The sequence below is a fragment of the Lissotriton helveticus genome, chromosome 5_1 (genome assembly GCF_964261635.1).
Source record: "Lissotriton helveticus chromosome 5_1, aLisHel1.1, whole genome shotgun sequence".
Taxonomy (NCBI): domain Eukaryota; kingdom Metazoa; phylum Chordata; class Amphibia; order Caudata; family Salamandridae; genus Lissotriton; species Lissotriton helveticus.
Window position 1 is genome coordinate 659,737,111 of NC_136065.1, and position 17,706 is coordinate 659,754,816.

The following is a 17,706-nucleotide window of genomic DNA, read 5'->3' on the forward strand; positions in this document are numbered from 1 at the left end:
ACTGCACGAGCTATGAGTAGCTACACGAACTGCATAGTGCACTGTGCAAAATGCTGTTCGCACTGATTGCATAGTGCCGGATGCTTGGCCGCACTGTGCAATCAGTGCAAACCACATCTTGCACAGTGCAAGTGGTAGTTTTCTGCTGCTCAAGTAGATTACTCGACCGGCAGCCTTCTCAACACGGACTGGTATTTTCTCATCGCGAGCGGTCGCGAGCATAAGCGACCACTGGCAATGAGAAACCTGACCTCCCCGCGTTGAGAATCTCGCCAGGAGGTTTATTTTCCACGCTCACGATTGTAAAACTTGACATTGAGGACCGCGAGCAAACAAAAAATGACAGTTATGCTACGCTACGCCTTTGCACTGTGCTAAGTGCAATTTGCATAGTGCGAAGTAGCGCAAACTTTGCAAACTATGCGAGCATAGCATAGTACTTCGCCCAGGGTTAGTTTGGTGAACTCCTCCCAGGGCTATTGTGTAAGTGCCCAAAATTCACCCTTATTCATGACATTGAAAATCGGCACGCGTTCTGCCCTGTTGTCAAAGCAGTAGCTTCTGCCTGCAGTTAGAAGAATACCTCGCCCAGTAGGCGCATGCACAGCAGGAGTAGGACATCTGCAAAGTTCATCACAGCTGCCCATAACAAACAAGGGAGCAACCAGTAGTAGTTTATTTTCAGCTGCATGACGATTTTCTAAACTCTCTTTTTGCCTCTCCTCTGAGAGTGGTAGGGGCAGGGTGACACCCATTTACACCAGCCGCCCCTGCATCCTATCCTCAAAGCAGAGACCCCCTCCAGTGTGCATCTTTGAGGAATTTAGGAATAGTATTTTCTTTTCCAAAGAGCCAATATATAAATGAAAATATCACTTGATTTGTGTTCAAGACCCTCATTCAGAATCGTATAATTTAAAAGCCCTGTTAACCGCCTAAGTGAAAAGTCATTCCTGGACATTGCAGTTTTACACCCTGATGGTCTTACTCAAGGAATACATCGTTTGCATGTCAAAGTGGGGGATAACCTGCAGTTTCAGTGTTACCAATACATAAAAACATATGTGAAATATTTTACCCTTGCAAATGCCTCTGGGTTCTGCCAGGATAAATATGTTTGAGAAAAATCAAGGAAATTTGCACTGTAATTAGAATCTACTATTTACCAACAGTTTTCGTGCTGTTTAAGATTAAGCAAGGGTCTCAGGATGGATTTAACAAGGTACTAAGAACGATCTCCTCTACATGAGGCATACTTACTTCTAAATGTGCTTGTTTCTCAACAGGTCTCTGACTTCTGGGTGGCTGTCTTTGTTGTAACTGAGTCTTATAACCTTGGCAGATCATTGCACCTGAACACACTCGCAAGATTTTTAAACCTGTTTGACCAATCTAAACATTGGAGAATTTATAATGACGAGGATCATGCTGTCCAGTGGACTTTGTCTACTTTGAAGGTATGCCTGTGTGATATTCTTTTCAAGAAAGGCCCTGGGGAGCACTTTGTCCTTTCAGCCATAGAAAATGTATTAAAAACTTAAGTCCAAGAGCCCAAAGTTTTTCTTAAGAGCCCGCGTTGGCTTTGCTGATTACCAAGGCTGCCTAGTTTTGATTCCACCTTGGAGTAGCGCTGTTAGACCTGACACCCTTGGCATGGTTTACCCCTATCTTTTTGCCTCTGCCTCCTGTATTTTTGATGCTGTGCTGGATTTCGTTTTTGCTGATTTAGATGCTTTGGACACTCTGCCACTGCTGATCAGTGCCAGAGTGTAAGTGCTCCCTATGTAAATTATCATATTGATTGGGTATACCTGATTGGCATATTTGTATCACCATGAAGTCCCTAGTAAAGTGCACTGTGTGTGCCAGGGCTGGTGATGACAGATGCTACTAGTGGGCCTGCAGCGCTGATTGCGCCACCCACATAAGTAGCCCTAAAATGGTGTCTCAGGCCTGCCACCGCAGTGCCTGTGTGCAGTCAGTGAACTGCCATGTCCTCCTGGCAAGTGTCCCCACTGGCTGGGCCTAACCCTTCCCTTTATGTACACATTGGTCACCCCTATGGAAGGTTCAAGGTACCCCCCTGGGCAGGGTGCAGTGTATAGGAAAGGTATAGCATGTACTAGTGCAGGTAACATGCTCTGGTAGTGAACAGCAGCCATTTTGTGTGCTAACTGCTGCAAGGTTATCTTGCTCCATAGACTAACATGGGGGAGGCTGGTCCCAATGGATACCGGCCTATCTTCTCATAGGAACAAGATGGGACATAAGTGATTGATATCCCTGAACTCAGAATTTAATAACACATCTTTTAGGAGAGGTTGTTTTGTAATTCTGTGTTTGAGAACAGTACTTTCAGAAAGTGGCTGTTCTCTTGTCTAACCTTTCTGTGTGCCTGGGCCTGCTTGTGGATTGACTGTCTGGTTTGAGGGTGACAGGGGCTGGGGAGCCCCCAGGAGGTTGTCTGAGTCAGCCCGTGGTTGGATGACTGCATCTGCAACTAGAGTGGTGGGAGGAGATAGCACCTGGGAGTGAATAGGGCTGTGCCTGCCTGCCACAATGCTGGCTCCACCTCCTGCTGGGCGACTGACATCTCTGCCCCTCACACTGAAAGGAAGGAAGAAGCCAGGAAGCCCAAGTGCTCCAGCAACAGCCAGAACAGGTTTAGACCGGGCTCAGGGCCCACTTGCACAAAGATTTCAAAGACTTTTTGGGGTATAAGAGAAGGACCCCTGACAACAGATTTTCAGATTCTACAATAAAGAGGAACCTCTGCCAGAAGAAGGACCGCTGAAAGAACTGAAGGAAGACTGCCTTGCTGTGTGCTCTAAGGGCTGACCTGTTCTGCTGTCCAACTGAAGCTGAGGAGAAGAGGGACTTTGCTGTGTGCTGTGACCCTGCCTGCTTGACCTACCAAGACTTTGCTGTGTGCTGTGTCTGCAAGAATCTCCAAGGGCTTGAGAAGAGCTGGCCTCCTGTCCTGGAACCCAGGGTTAAAAGGTTCCCAAGCATCTCCTCAACGCTGTGAAGATCGTGCTGTGTTTTGCCCTTAGTGCGTGTTTCTAACTGCTGGCCGTGGGAGAAGATCGATGTGCTCATCGGCACATATTCAAGGGTGACCAGAGGATCGTGGTACCTCCCTGCGTAAAGAATCACCCCCAACGATCTGGTGGCCTTGTGGGCGGTCTAGCCGCGACCTGTGCCCTTAAAATCCCTTGCCGCCTTTTCTTCGCCGCTGCCCGGGGCCAGAAACACCCTGAAAAGTTCGCCATACCTTGCCGGCGCGACCGAAGCAAAGATCGAGCCCGCTGCTCTTTCATTGGTCGAGAGAGTCGAGCCCCCTCACTAACGCATCATCAGGGGCTCGTCCCGGGAGCCGCACTGCCATTGGCTGATTCCCGGGTGTCTGTGGAGGCTCGCCGTGAGGGCCGCGACCGGATTGGTCCACGTCATCGGGACATCCCTGAAGGCCGCCGAGAGCCGTGTGGAGAGAAAAACCTCGGGGGAGCTGCGCCCGGGCCATCTGCATGACCGGCTCCCGCCGAGGGAGCAGCGAGTGTGCCCAGCGCCCCAGGCCTGCCGTCCGCGAAGAAGAGTGCTGCACTAACTCCCCGCCACTCGTTGGATTGTCGAGAGCGGGCCGGAGAGCAGACGGGACCGGCCGGGGCTGTTCTTGAGGCCCCACCCACGCTGAGGCAGCAGTAGCGAGCGCAACAGTGAGGGGAACGAAATAAAATACTGCTAGAGATTCCCAAAGAGCTGGCTTTGGCCCTACAGCCCTGTTGTGTTAGCTGGGATAGTTTTGAGAGACTTGAGACTATTTTTCTAAGTAAAGAACTTCCTAACAAATCAAGTGCAACCATTAAGATTAAGAGCAATCATCCTGTAAGTGACCGTTTTTCTTGCTGAAACTAGATAAAGTTATATTTTTTGATATACCTTCCTGTGTGGTCTCAGTTTGTGGTGTGTTGTAGAATTACTGTGTGTGTTAAGTGCAAATATTGTATACCTTGCCTTGGTGATAAGCCTGTCTGCTCGTGCCAAGCTACCTAGGGGGTGAGCAGGGGTTATCTACAGTATGTATTCCTTCACCCTGACTAGAAGTAAGGGTCCCTACTTGGTCAAAGGTACTTACCTCTGCCAATTAGAGACCCCCAGTTCTAACAAGCGCAATTTAGACTCCACCGTTCCATGTCACATAAATACCCTTATGTACCTATATGTGAAACTATATTTACTGTGTGTCATAACTTTATTAATGTGTGTGAACATTTAAACACATTAATGAAATCTATTTAAGTAGAAACTTGAATTTTATAAATGTCCGTGCTAATGATAAGTTTAGGGTGAAAAAGCAAAAGACACACAACTGATGGACGGAATGCTGAACAAATCAAAGCATTCACCCCCAGTCAAGAGATCTGGGTTAAATCAATCATTCTTTTGCTCACCATGCCACCCCAGTTTGGACCTGGCCATATGCAAATCAGCCTTGACCCTGTGCCTCATGAGAACAGTCCAGCCCGAACTGCCAAGCCAGGTCTTCCCTGGACCAGGAACAAGCATCCTAGGACCGGTTTTGGGCTTACAGCCCTCATCAGCCAGGATAGCTTGATTCCAGTGGCACAGTGAGCCCGGGACCCATGTTTGGGCATACCCAGCGCACTTAGGGCGAGAAAACTGGTCCTAGGATGCTTGTTTCCGGTCCAGGGAGGACCTGGCTTGGCAGTTCAGGTTGGACTGTTCCCATGAGGCACAGGGTCAAGACTGATTTGGATATGGCCAGGTCTAAACTGGGGTGGCATGGTGAGCAAAAGAATGATGGATTTAACCCAGATCCCTTGACTGGGGGGGAATGTTTTGAATTGTTCTGCATTCCGTCCATCAATTGTGTGTCTTTTGCAGTTTAGGGTGAAGACATGTATTCTGTACTCATGTTTAAATTTACACTTTAAGTCACATTTGCAGGTATTCTGAAAGTCGTATTTGGAAATGTAATCATGAAAACTTTTACTCACGTTTGCATTTGTTCCTGAGTAACATGTGCACAAGTATAACAATGTATTTGAAGTGCAAATTCAAAGGTGTGATTAAAGTTAGCCTGACTAAAGGCCTTAATTCCAAAATGTACTCTGCATGGTTAGTGTGTTATTTCTTTTGCAGGTGTGTTCTCAAGGTTTCATTAGCTAGAGAAAGGAGTATTGTTGTTGCAGTGATTCTGCGCATACGCAGAACTATGCGCAGGAAAATGAGACCTCGGTGTATAGGGGCTAAGCCTTCCCACCACCTTAGTGCACACGAACCCAGGACTGACTAACTATAGTGTCTCACTCGCTCTCTTACTCACAAATGGAGAAACCAATGATTAGACACCCCAGAACACAACACTCCCGGATGTCTCAGGAATCGCTGTAACAAGACACACCTTTTCGCTCAAGCAAATGTTCCGATAAAGACACGCAAATCTCTGATGACATTTGGAGCGTCAGCACTACATTGTGACCAAACCCAAAGGAATCTAGTCCACGAATCCACTGCAACCAAAAGATAGGCAGTGTCTGATGTCAAAGGACCGTAGTGATCAAGATAAATACATTCAAAAGGTTGATTCAAGATGTATAGGTGCGTGTGAGGTGGACGTGCAACAGTTGACGATTTAATCTGTTGACAAATGTCACAAGAAAGTACATAATTACGAGTCTGTCTATACAGACCACACCACAAATATCGCTGCTGCAAAAGAGACACTGTAGCTGAAACTCCAGCATGAGCAGAAGTCATGCCTTCATGCGCGGCAATGATCAAAGGAAGCCTGCAGTGCTCGTTGGGAATCAGCCAATCCCCAATGGATGGTAAAGAAGCAAAGGGAACTTTTTCCGGTGATAAATGATAAGAATACTTAGGAGAGAAACCTTGTGGGAATGCCGTCCCATTCCTTGTAGCAGCTGTAGCTGTCAGAATTTCATTATCAATCTTAGTCATGGACCCAGTAACTGCTGCTACTGAACAAGTTGCAACTGCAAATTTGGCTGCATGTGCTCCCACATGATGATGGCCAAGTGTATGAATAACATGTGTGAGCAGCAGACTTTCCTTTAGAGCTGCCAATGGAACCCAAAGCTTTTTATGCTTTATTGCGTTATCTTTTGAGTCTTGAATATCATTTTGAGACCAAAAGGATAGATGGTCATTAAAGGACTGTACACAATAGAAAGGATTGCACATTATAAGTTTAGGTACATCTGGATCAGCGAATTTGAGAGCGATTACTAAAGTCTGCAGCTCAGCCAACTGAGCTGTGCAGTCTCCAAAAGACTGTGTGTGGACTAAGGAAGACTTAAACACACAGTCAACCTAACAGACCGCCACAATAGCATAGGCAGCCAAGTAAGTGTGTTTGGAACCAACGGCCGGCTGCGCAGATCCATTTGTATAAGCAAACATTTAGCAAAAATTGTGGCGCAGGATGAACCTGTTCACACTGTAAAAACTCCTGCGTCTGCAAGGATGGGTCAAAGATTAATGTGACATCAGCCAATGTCAAAGAACGCGCCCACTGAATCCAACATGGATGTAAGCCTTTATAATTAGGTACGCTCGCATTTGTGACCGCTTCTAGAGTAGGCACAGGCGATAAGATAATAATGCATTTTCCCCTAGCCAATGAGCACTCCTCAGGATCGCCATCTGTACTGGCGTAAGAATTTTCTCAACGGGTGAAAAACGCATCTCTGCTGAGGTGTACAAATCCAATTTGTAGGCAATGGAGAGCGTATCTCCCTCATTGAACGTTAGGTAAGTGAAGCCTACTGTACCCGGTACAACCCATATGACTAGGTTTGTTGTGTTGTCACGAGTTAACAAGAAGTTGGTCGCAAGCAGATCAGACTGCAAGGACTGAAGAATATGTGTATGTTTCAGAAACCAGCTGGAAGACGAAAAATAAGGTTGTATCAATGCATAAAGCAGTTTGATACGCTGAGAATAGTCAGGAATGTATGTCCTCGCGAAATTTAAAAAAAACAGAAAAGATTGTAACTGCTTAAGAGTGGAAGGAGGCTGTAATTGGACACATTTTTCTAGAAAGTGGGGGGCTAACTCCATTCCTTCATTGTTGAGTTTGTAACCCAAAAACAGAACCGCCAAATAGGCAATGTGCGACTTAGCAAAATTCATTTTGTATCCTAAGTCTGCAAAAGACAAGATGATGCGGTCAACAAGCACCAGATGCGGTATCAATTCGTCATCAGTCAAATAAATGTCGTCAACATAAGAGAAAGCATGGGGGCGTGGCTAACTGCCGAGCATGGCGGTCGGGAGCTAGGAGAGCTCTGGACCAAACCGACACTAGCTTCAATTATCCTGACAGAATGGGCATTTCTGGCAACGTAAACACCTACACATAGTGGCGGAGTATCGGAGGAACTGACGGACTGGGTTTGAAGGCAGCAGATGACCCCCATTCCCTATCTGCACCGAGTCGGGCTTGATGAAGCGGGGAAGTGAGCCCGGAGTGACGGCGTAGACTGAGGGGTAGGGCCGAGTGTGGGACTTGAAAATATACGCCGGGGACTGCTCATCCCCTTTTCCGTACTGCCGGATAATACCCGAGGGACCGGAAAGAGTGGAGCGGAGCGGAGAGGTCCCGGTGCGTGGTTGCGGCCCTGGCTCGGAGTACGGGGCTTGAAAACACTACGGAGAGATGGTGCTCTAAGATGGCGCCAGGGACACCATAAGCAGCGCTAATGGCGGCGGCCGGAGGCAGAGCGCGGCAATGACTTTGGAACTGCAGACCCGGAGCATGTGAGCATACAGAGACACAACTGCTTTGGTGTGGGGAAGGCGGCGGATCGGGAAACGGGTGTGATGGAGACCCGAGGTATGTGAGCTGGACCGACCCACCCTCCTTGCAAGTTACTGAGTCTCAGGAACTGCGCGAACCTACATAGGGGAGCTGGTAAGAGCGGAGTGGGAGACCAGGCGTGGAACGACTTGGCGGCCTGAGAGCTGAGGAGACGGAGAAGGGGCTCTGGGACAGGAAGAGACGCGCAGTGCAGAGTACCCTGGCATCTGAGGGGCTGTGAACACATGTGGAGGAAGACATAACTGGATGGTGATAACATATGGACATAGTGGATACAGAGCTCTGAGTCTGAAAGGGAGTGCTTTTGGACGAGTTGCTGCTCTGCTGGCCTGACCACTGGACGTTCAGAGGCATATCACAGCATATAGAGCGGGGGCTTTCGGGGTCAGGGAGGCCACTGGACTGTTCCTCAGGTGGAGGGTGCACGGAGCTGCAGATATATATAGAGGGTGTGCTTATGCGGATGGTGCCCGGAGGGCATTGAAAAGCGATATTACCCCAGGGCTCTCCATTCCCACCCTTGTGACAGGAATACTGGGGCATCCAATGAACTGCTTGCTGGTTCGACACAAGGACCAGGAGCAAGACCGACCCCCGCTGACATGGGGCGCATTAGGGCGAAACAGCTGGACACACATGTCGTGGAAAACTGGGATACAGCAATGTCGAGTGGCGGGACATAGGAGTCGGACATGGAGGTGGTCCCCCCCACAGATGAAGCGCAACCTGTGGATAAACTAGACCTCATACTGAAAGAAATTAGGGACACATGAGTAGCAATGGAAGCGCAACTGGGATCCCTCTCTACCAGCTTCAACTTGTTGAAGGCGGACCACAAGAACCTGGCTGAAAAGGTGAAATGTAATACAATTTCCATTGATGACTTGATCCCACAACAAACGGAGCACACTACGCAAATGGACCAAGTGTGGCGCCAACTGAAGGGGCTACAGGACAGGGTGGACGACGCGGAAGGGAGGTCCAGTAGGAACAACGTACATATCCTGGGAATTCCGGAGAAAAGTGAAGGTCGCAACCCTACGCAGTTTGTGGAGAACTGGCTAAAAGAACATGTGGCGAAAGAGGGACTGTCGGCGCTGTATAGCGTGGAAAGAGCACATAGAGTGCCAACTAGGCCTCCCCGACCTGGGGCACCCCCGAGACCCTTGATTGCCCATATTCTGAATTACAAGGACCGCGATACGATATTTTTAGGGCGGCACGAGAAAATGCACTTATCCGATTTGAAAATACAACGATTTCCTTGTACCCGGACTTTACGCTGGCGGTCCAGAGAGCCAGGGCCACTTTTCTGGAGGTTAAGAAGAAACTAAGAGCGCACGACATGAAGTACGCCTTGCTTTTCCCAGCCAGGCTGAAAGTGATACACAATCAAAAGTCACTCTTCTTCGAGAACCCGGAGGAAGAAGCAGACTGGCTTGAAATTACTTTATCCCCCCGGGCCACGCAGGACTCACTGCCACAAGGTGGTTCTGGAAATTCTACAAGGCGGCGAGAGGTACCATTGACTCTAGCTGATATGGATCAGAGGGGGTTGGCAACTGGACGGTCGCCACCAATGGAACAGATTACAAGCAGCCAGAAGGACTCTTTGCTGATGGTGGCAGCGCTGGCGTAACATGATGCCAGATCTAGAGAGGTTTCTGCTCACTCGTCGGAGGGGTCAACGGCCCGTTCGAAATCCGAATCCAGCCTGACATTGTTCCCCTTAATAACTGCCCAGACGGTGGACAATTACTGAACTGGTGAAGAGATCCGGACTGAAGTGGTATCGTATACTGTGCTGGCTGGCGATCTGTTCTATTGCTGATGTATTGCACTGGCCTGTTCTGTATATTATTGCATTAGAATGTAAAGGGTTTGTGCTGGGGTAATGAAAGTTGGATACATGCACAGAGTAAATGTCAGGTAGTGCGATGGTAGTTGCCACCCCCCCAAGGCGACTGCATCGCGGTATGATTTCTGTAGATTTATAGCTACATGGTTAACTATGGTTTGGTTCTCTGGCGTTTATAAGGGGACCCGAGTATTGGGGTTTTTTATTGTGTTTGTGGGCTCAGCGTTACTTTTTTTGATAATGTCCAGTCACGGCGGTTCCTGTGGACCCTGGTGGTCACTTTCTGCAAGGTCTGATGGCACACACTGACACATATATATGCCACTCCTGGAATGTTCGTGGACTGGGCTCCATCCAGAAAAGACATAGACTGTTTGCACAACTGCATAGGCGGAAGGTGAATGTGGCGTTTCTGCAAGAGACACACTTAAATCACGATGAGGCAGTAAAGTTAAACAAGAAGTGGAGGGGCCAGCTATTCTTTACATCATATTCGGCCTTCGCTAGGGGGGCTGTGATTTGGCTGAGGAACGGCACACCCTTTAAGCTGCTAGAACAAAAGATTGATAAGGAAGGAAGATATGTGTTGGTTCATGGGTTGCTTGATGGGGGGGCACATTGTTCTAGGCAGTGTTTACACTCCAAATACGAGACAGGAAAAGTTTTGGGAGGTTTTGAACACGCTACTGGTTGGATGGAAAGGGTATCCGTGGGTGATGGGGACTGATTTTACTGCGGTGTTGGACGTTGGATGGGATAGATCCCACCCACCACTACATAACGCACCTAGTAAGAAAGTTGCAGAGGTACTGAGGAATTGGACAGACGGGTGGGGACTGCTGGATGTGTGGAGGGAAAAACACCACAGGATGCGGGAATACTCATTTTACTCCCCAATGCACAAATTACATACCCGAATTGACAGGATATTCTGCTCGGCCATGCTGATGAGTGCGGTTGGGGACTCCACCCACTTAGGAAAAACATTTTCAGACCATTGCACGGTGGAGATTACGCTGCAATGGGGCAAAATCCCGACCTTAGTGCCGACATGGAGTCTGCAGCCACAACTGCTAGAGGACTCGGTGTTCAAATTGACACTGGCTACTACTATAGATACCTATTTCTCTGAAAATGCAAACGCGGCCTCCTCCAGGCAGATTGAATGGGATGCATTCAAGACTGTGTTACGAGGAGTGGCGATCAGTACAAGGGTGGGATTTGCGGCACACTCTAGTCACTCAGATTACAGACATAGAGAATACACTGGGAAGGCTGGAACAGAGAACCACATTGGATGAAACACATAGGGCGCAGCTACAAGAAGCCAATATACGTTATGCTGAATTACTAGAAGATCGGAGACTAGTGGATAGTAGGCTTCTTGCACAGAACCAACATACGATAGCTGACAGAGCACGACCATTGTTGGCTAAGATCATTAAAGATGCCCCACCGGTTGTCCCAATACTGGAGGTTCAAAATGTAAAAGGTGAAATGGTGTGTACACAACTCGACATAAATGAAGCCTTTAGGGAATACTACGAAACTTTATACGCTAAGCCAGATTCTGTAGGTGGGATAGAAATAGATGGCTTCTTCGAAGGGCTGCAACTCCCTCAATTACTGCAGGCACTCAAGGAGGAGCTCCGACTCCCGGTGTCTGTGATGGAAATCAAAAAAGCGACATGTAGCTTGCCCCGGAATAAATCACCTGGCGGGGATGGGCTGCCGGTGGAATTTTATGCCACGTGTGCTGATCAACTGGTACCCCACTTACAAAGACTATATCATTCATCCTTAGAGGTGGGTACCCTTCCGCTTACCACACTGCAGGCTACAGTAGCTTCACTGTTAAAACCAGGGAGGGACAGCAGGGAGATGGCAGGGTATAGGCCCCTTTCCCTACTGAATGTAGATTACAAGATACTGAGTAAAATACTGGCGGATAGGCTTAGTCAATGTGTGCCACAATTAATTCAAAATGACCAGTGTGGGTTTGTCCCCGGCAGGAGTACAGCCCTTAATTTCAGGCGGTTGCATCAGGTAATGGCTCATGCTCCCCAACGGGCTGATGCTGTGGGATGTATTTCATTGGATTTACGCCAGGCCTTCGATTCCATTCACTGGGAATAGATGTTTTATGCTCGGGCCAGATACGGGATCCCTGCAGAATACATAAAATGGGTGACGCTGCTGTATACAAATCCTACAGCCCGGGCGAGAACAGGCAGACATATCTCGAGGCAATATGTGGTTGAAAGAGGCACCAGGCAAGGATGCCCGCTGTCGCCACTGCTGTTTATTCTGGCATTAGAACCCCTGCTACTGGAACTGCGCACTACTGCGAGCCACAGGGGAATAGAAATAGGCCCCACCACACATACTGTATCTGCATATGCAGATGATCTAATACTGTATTTGAGGGATTTGGATACTGGCTGTGACCCTGCGCCTTCGGTTTTTGCTGCATTCCAAAAACTGTCTGGTCTGTCGATAAATGAAAACAAATCCTATGTCTATTATTTTAGGGATGTAGCACGTACTGGGACATTGGTATTCGGGGACTGGTCGTTCCAGATCGCGCCTGGCACTTTCAAGTACCTAGGAATCAATACATACAGAAATGCTGAGGATCTTCTGGAGGGTAACCAGGGCAGGGCTATTACCTCGCTACGATCCCAAATAAACTTCTGGGTTACTCTGCCTATATCTGTTGCAGGAAAAGTAGCGATTGCAAAAATGGTGGTGCTGCCCAGACAGTTGTACTTTTTTACCAACCTGCCCGTGCTGGTACCATTTAAGATGTTTAAAATGCTCTCCTCTATGCTCATTGAGCTGCTATGGGGTGGGGGCAGGCGGCGTATAGGGCTTACAAAATTGTATTTAGATACTCGACAAGGGGGAATGGGGTACCAGACCTGAAAGCCTATTGCTACGCGAGCCAATTGCAATGGCTGGCGTACTGGCTGACAGGGCAAAACTTGCAAGAAATAGACATGACATATTCAGACTGGCAAAGAGGCACAGTTCACACACTCATGTTACCCAATAGTAGACTCCCGCCGTTGGCACCACATCTTTTGAGAATTGCATTACTCTACTGGAGGCATTCCCTTCGATACACTAAGGATGCAACCCCGTATGCCCCCACTATACCCCTGTTGGGGGTCCCCACCAGGACAGGCAGAATCACTAAGAGAAGGATAGAAGCATGGGAAGATATGGGCGTAACCACAGTGGGCGATTTCTTCAGAGAGGGTACTATGATGCCACATGATGGATTTATGCGGGAACATGGTGCGCCAGGCACACTGTTCCTTCTACACGCAAACCTATCACACTACATCCGTACTACATGGGCACCTGGGGGGTGGAACCAGCCACACACACATTGATCACAATGCAGCACTTGATGGGCAATGGCAGGCACCTTACAAAGTGGTTATATAAAGGCATTTGTACGATGGCAGCGGTGTCCCTCGGGACTCTGCGGGATAAGTGAGAGACGGATGTAGGACGGGCATTTAGTGACAAAGATTGGATTGTGTTGGTGGAATACCCTAGGAAGGTGTCGAGGAATCCGAGATTTAAATTCATACAACTCATGCTCCTACATAGAACATAATTGAAGCTGTATAAGCTGAACAGCATGTTTCCAGACTCACCGGATAGGTGCCCACGCTGCCATGCGCAGGCAGCGGATTTGTTACACGTGTTGTGGAACTGTCCACGGCTACGACATTACTGGGGGACAGTCCGTGAGATACTGACAAAGTTAGCTCCAGTACGAAATAATGACGGCCCGGAATACTGCCTGCTGGGGCTGGGCACCAAAGGAAAGAAAGGTAGTCCGGTCATAAAATTCAACAACCTGGCGCTTATTTTAGCCAAACGTAACATTACGATGCAATGGAAAGCTACTAGGGCACCGCCATTGAAGACTAGGTATGACGAGCTGTTGAAATGGGGCAGGGCAGAGGGAGCGGAACTGAAGCGGGAGGAACAGCGCGGGTTGCGTAAGACGCCTATTTCAATGGAGTGGAATTTGCTGATGGAGGGGCTTGGCGCTGTGGACATAATAGAATATTGTATATAGAGTGTATAGTGTAGAGGCTTGTGCAGGGCATTAATGTGAAATAATCTGGCCAATGGGGAATACACGGGGGAGTTGCTGTAGGCCTGTAAGCTGATGTCTGCATGTAACAGGACGGCATCGCGCTGAACTGGACTAAGTATGAGACTGTGCAAATCTCTCATTCACTGAGCCTGGGGAGGGGAGGGGGGTGGGCGGGGTTGTTGAGGCGTTTTTGTTGGTTCTTCTAAAATCTTCCACGGTATGCACAATACTGATAAAGTGATGTCTGGGTGGGATGTCAGATTCCAGGATGTCTCTTGCCAGAGTAGTAGCATGTATGTGAGATACGTATGGGGGGCGGGGGGGGGTTATTTCCTTTCTTTTCAAAATGTAATGAACTATGAACGTGATAACAACTGGGTATGTGTTCAGGAAAACAAATGCTGAATAATAACAACTGTATGTTAATGCTATATCAAGATATGACATGCACTGTGGAGGCATGAATATGTGGAACACTTGACCCAGAGCTGTATTGTGCCATAACCCTCTAATGAAACTGTGTTTAATAAAAAAAACATAAGAGAAAGGATCAGGATCTATGGTGTGTAAAAGTAACACAACACGCGCAGCAAACGCACCAGGTCTATTTTTATAGCCCATTGGCAATCTTGTAAATCTTTTCTGATTGCCAACCACAGTAAATGCGGTCCAGTCACTGCTCTCAGGAGCCAAATTGTGACAGTAAAATCTATTGGAAATGCCAAAAGTGGTTTAATACTTTTTACGGACAATATTGTTTATTAACGCAGAGCTGTGAGTGTTTTGTACGGCAAACATGCAAACATGACTGTTCAAATTTCTATAATCCAAAACTATGCGATATGAACCGGCCGATTTAGATATCGGAAAGAGATGATTATTCATTGATGAAACACAGAGTTCAATTACACCCCAATATTCCTACTGGGCCAAAATGTGACTAACGGACGCTTTTGCCTTCCGTTTGATCCGATACTGCGCCTGAGGCTGCAGCATTGAATGCGAAGGAATCTCATGTGCCAGAGAATCTCTATCCCAGCCCAACTGATTGCGATACACTGCCGGCGCCAAGACTAAAGCCAATTCTAAATCATAAGCTTGTTTAGTCTCATCAGAGACGTAACTTGAAAAACTGGGAAGTACCACGTCCTCAACTCGTGAAGACGCTAAAACAAATGGGGGAGGGTAGTCCGCTTCCGCCAACAAAATGTCATAGGAAGAGGTAAGGTTATCCCAAAAGATACCCTTAATTGTACGTTGTATATCACCTTCAATTTGGAGGAATATCTCATAGTTTCTATCTGGGGGTGCAACTCGTGTATCAGATGTTTCCACAGTAATGAATGCGTCAGTTGCTCTCGCCTCCAGACAAGGACGGAGAACCTCTCGTACTATGGTAACTTCCACTGCGCTGTCAAGGAGGGTCACAGCTCAACTCCAATCCAGGAGCAGGGTTCTCACCATCTGAGGCATACCTCGCTGTTAAAGCTGCAACTTTTTTCTTTTGAAATGAGGCATGATATGGCTGCTGTCCCTCCGGTATGGCCTTTACGTCAAACTGGTGTGGCAGATCACAACGTTGTTGCATGGTCTCGCCTTTTCTACAATCTTGACGCTCCCCTCCACCGAACTGTTGATTCGACAAGACCTGCAAGGAATGAGGAGAATGAGGATCAGGAACCCGAAACCTCTCGTGTTCTAAGCTTAGAGTGGTCACGCTAATCATACCTACACTCAGAAGCATCTGGTGTCGGTGAACCAGCACGCAAACCTGGCTCTGTGGTTGGGGTTGTTGTTGTTTAATCTTGTTCCAATTCTTTTTAGGAAAGAATGGACGCCCCTCCTTCTCGGGTGGAGGTTTATTCTGTGGCTGAGTAAAACGTTTACTCCCCAAATTATTACGCCCTAACGCTTTATACACCTTAGTAATAATCTTAGGCAGATTGGGTTGTTTATCAATGTCTGCTACTGCTTGAAGGCGCTGACTCACTTGCAAGCTAACCGCTTTTCGTTTGATATTGGCAAGTATCATATCAGAGACTATAGGGAATACCCCAGCTAGCCTCATCCCCAACTCCAGGGCAGCGTCCACCCCGTGCTCCTCTTGAACCTTCTTAAGAACTGTCGGTAGCACTGTCATGGAGGGGGTGCCAAAGCAGAGAGAATACAGAACCACAAACACCTTCCTCCAGGTGGTACAATCAACCAATTTGGGAATAAGACTTTTTGGTAAACTCACAGTAAGCATTCTAAGATGCTTATCTAAAGGAGAGGTATTGGGAAATACAGATTTGAGTTACTCAAATCGCTCTGCTACCCAGAACGGCAATTCATCTCTATTTTGGGGATGCTTTTCCATCACTGAAATAATTTTGATTGGGCAAATTATCATTTATCAATGCCGTGGTTGCTGAGGAGGGGCCCCAGCCGGAGCTGCCTGGACCATGCAAGACACATATTGTATCACACTTCTGTGTATATGAACTAAAATGTCCTGTAATTGACGCAGCTCTGCGTGTGTAACGCCACGATAATTTGGGTGTGATGTAAAACCTGCCAACTCGGGCCATGTGGCTCCGTCGACCTATAAAGGGCCTAAACAGACCCTCCCAACAGGATGAGGTAGGGCACCATAAACCAGATGGTGTGCTCCCAAGCTGAAAACGGAACTTCAAGTGACTGATAGGGTCTATAATTCCGGGGAACCACATCATGTTCATATTCATGAAAGAAATTATCATTCCCATCCACCAACGGGAACTTAACCCAACAATAAAACACCTCGAATCGAAAAGCAGCATTTGCTTCAACCACAAAGATAATGTCTTCACCCGTAGCCGGGACTCCATGTTGAGTCAAATGAGCAGTCAGTGCCGCCCGATTATGAGCAGAGACTGCAATAGCCATTATCTATCAGAGAGGAAAGGAGGAAAACGATAGCACAACACTGGGTATTAAAGACGAAAAACAAAACCTTTTTAAAATCCAAGCTTGAAAAACCTATAATATCTAATATAGGAGCTTGATCCCTCAAACCAAGGACGGCTCCGTTATTTGGTGAGAGGGTATTATGGACAAGCACACGCACTACTCAGGGGTCCAGACCAAACGTTGGTGGCACCATGTTGCAGGGATTCTGCACATACACAGAACTATGCACAGGAAAATGGGACCTCGGTGTATCGGGACTAAGCCTTCCCACCACCTTAGTTCCCACGAACCCAGGACCAACTAGCTATAGTGTCTCAATCGCTCTCCTACTCACAACTGGAGAAACCAATGATTAGACACCCCAGAACACAACACTCCCGGATCTCTCAGGAATCGCCGTAACAAGACACACCTTTTCGCTCACATTCTCATACTTGTCCACAATAAGATCTGACAAACCACGGTAATTGTTTAAATTATTTAGTTTAACTAATGTGCTCTAAAATGCAATATACAAGCCACCACCAACAGCAAAATGCATAATATCAATATAGTTTGCATTAGATATAATTTTATAAAGACAGTGGATAAAAGACTTTAAGGCCTAACCACCCTCCCCGTGGTAAGCAGAAGTATAATTATACAATAGAAGATCTCTGGGCTTTGTCAGCAAACCCTAGACCTCAGGACATAGATCGTATTTCTACATCACAGGTGCGCGTTGCTCTTCTCCCTGGAAAGGTCCCTCTCCAAGTGTGTGTTACCTAAACATGCATCCTCATAATATCGAAGTACGATTCTCCAACAGAAACAGCTGCATTGATATGTTATGTCTAAGTGCTAGGGCCTGACCAGAACAGAATAACAAGCGTCAGTGTTTATCAACCTTGCTCACTATGTTCAGACTCCAGGAACAGGCAGAGAGCGAGCACA